We start from the raw sequence: 2,413 nt of genomic DNA, 5'->3' as shown, positions 1-2,413 counted from the left end.
AAAATACGTATCAAGTTTTTGGCGCCCTTGCCGGGGAACGATTCAAATTTTAGTTAATTATTATCTCCTATTTCTGTTCGATCCTTTGTGTGAAATTTATTTTATATAAAATCTAGATTTTTATTTAGTGAATTTTTCTGTTTACTACATTACCATGAAGTGGTGAACGTCCTAATAGTTTTTGTTTATTATTTTTTTTCTTTTTTATGCCTTCGTTTTTTGTTTATTGTAGTTAGTTTTCAAGATGACGGATATCACACGAATGTCTATGCGCGCGTACAAGAAGCAAGTGCACACTAATCAAGGGCCAGGACTTTCCCCACCAGAAATCCCAGCTGAAACCAAATTTGAGTTCAAGGGCCACATTCTAGGGATGCTCAAGGACATTCCATTTTTCGGAAAGGATTGTGAAGATGCGTTTAGGCACATAGATGAGGTAAATGACATTGCAAATTACTTCAATGTTCCTAATGTCTTGCGAGAATAGTATTATCAAGAATGACCCCAGTAACCTTCACAGGAGATGCAAAAATATTGTTAAAGTCCCTTGCACCTGAAACAATTACAACATGTACAAATCTACGTGAAGCTTTCATTGAGCAGTATAATCCACCATAAAAAATATCAAAGCTCAACAAGAAGATATAAAATTTCCAACAAAATCATGGTGAGTCCTTATTTCAAGCTTGGGAGAGGTATAAGGGCTTGCTAAGGAATTGTCCCCAACACGATCTAAATATACAACAAGAAGTAGCTGTCTTCTACGATAGGGTGAATGTTACAACAAGACAACTCCTTGAATCTCATGGACCAATGACAAGGAAAGTACCGACGACGATTAAGGAGTTGATTGAAGAAATCGCAAAACATTCACGAGAATATCATACCACACATGAAGATGTTACTAGAGGAAAAGGGAATTTCGAAGGAGGAAATGAGTACATGGCAACGGTTATGAAAAAACTGGAGTCGATGGATCGATGAATGATGAGGATGGATCAATCGATCCATGTAATTCATGTTGGATGTGATAATTGTGGCGGTCCTCACTTAGGAGAGGAATGTGAACTGACGAGGAAGGGAATTGGAAGGTTCAAGCTTACCATTCTAATGGAGATAAGTATGATGTATATTGGAAGAAACCCAAGAACAATGACTTTGAAGTCATGCTTGCACGATTCACAACTGCATCGGAGAAGAGACACGACGAGATTGATGCTGTCATTCGGAATCAACAAGCCTCCATTTGAAATATTGAGAAACAACTCGGTCAACTCTCGAGGTAATTCAATGAACGTTTATCAGACACACTTCCAAGCAACACAGAACAAAATACGAAGGCATATGTCAAGGCCATCACAATCTTACAACCTCAGATCTAAACCCCTAACACTACTTGGACACGTAAAGTTCCCACCTTTCCCACATGAATGGCCTTTTGGGGCTAAACTAGCCAATATGACTCTCTAAAGCTTGTATTGGGGGGGGGGGCTCCAATGGCATAAAGTTTGCACCTTTATGTCATAACAGCCCTTCTAGGTACTAGATTTGGAAGAATACCCTCTTGGGTCGTTCATTTCCCAAAAGCTATAAATCTTGGACCAAAAACCCACATAAAGAGGACATAAAGAGATCTAATGAACTAAAAGCCAAGATAGAAACTTGATTACCAGAAAATGTAGGAAATGGAGTGTAGATTCTGGATCTACTCTTTCCTTCTTGAGCCTTCTATCTTCTTCTTCTAAGCTTCAAAAGAATACAAAGGTCACTCAAATGGCTCACACTCTCAAAGAAAGCTCTAGGGTTTCGTGGATTAGGGTTTTGGACAAGGAGGTTGTAAATGAGGCTAAGGGGTGGGGGTTAAGGAGCTTAAATAGGGTACAAAACCCCGAAATTTGGGTTTCATCCTGGCCGAGCTACTCGTCGAGTCGAGGGCTCTTGACTCGTCGAGTAGATAGCTCAAACCCCGCGCATAATATGCCTTCTACTCGACGAGCTAGGGCCACCAACTCGTCAAGTTCCTCTCTTAAAATAAATGAGTTAAATGCATACCAGGAACCAGACGTTACAATTCTCCCCCACTTGTGTTAAACTTCATCCTCGAATTCTGCTGAATGTGGAAACAACTCTGGGTAGTGCTCCCTCATCTCCTCCTCGGGCTCCCATGTCCATTTTGAACCCTTGCGATGCTGCCACTGCACCTTCACTAACTAAACAACCTTGTTCCTCAAGGTTTTCGTGTTGCGATCCAGAATTGCCATCGGTCTCTCAATGTAGTTCAGGCTGTCGTCAACCTGAATATCCTCCAAGGGCACAATCGCTGAATCATCCACTAAACACTTCCACAACTGGGAAACATGGAAAGTGTTGTGGATCTGATTGAGCTCTGTCGGTAGATCCAACCGATAAGCCA

The 2,413-nt window shown here is 41.0% G+C and overlaps 1 non-coding gene across 1 annotated transcript; it reads right to left on the bottom strand.

Annotated features, from left to right (window-relative positions):
* Positions 1-627: 627 nt before the first annotated feature.
* Positions 628-734, bottom strand: LOC145128042 (small nucleolar RNA R71). The gene has a single exon (XR_013716644.1). It is a non-coding gene; the product is annotated as a small nucleolar RNA R71 (small nucleolar RNA).
* Positions 735-2,413: the final 1,679 nt, after the last annotated feature.

This window comes from Lactuca virosa, chromosome 7 (genome assembly GCF_052849685.1).
Source record: "Lactuca virosa cultivar CGN04683 chromosome 7, Lactuca_virosa_CGN04683_v6, whole genome shotgun sequence".
Lineage (NCBI taxonomy): Eukaryota > Viridiplantae > Streptophyta > Magnoliopsida > Asterales > Asteraceae > Lactuca > Lactuca virosa.
The sequence above is the reverse complement of the archived record's forward strand: the minus strand, read 5'-3'. Positions and strand labels throughout refer to the sequence as shown.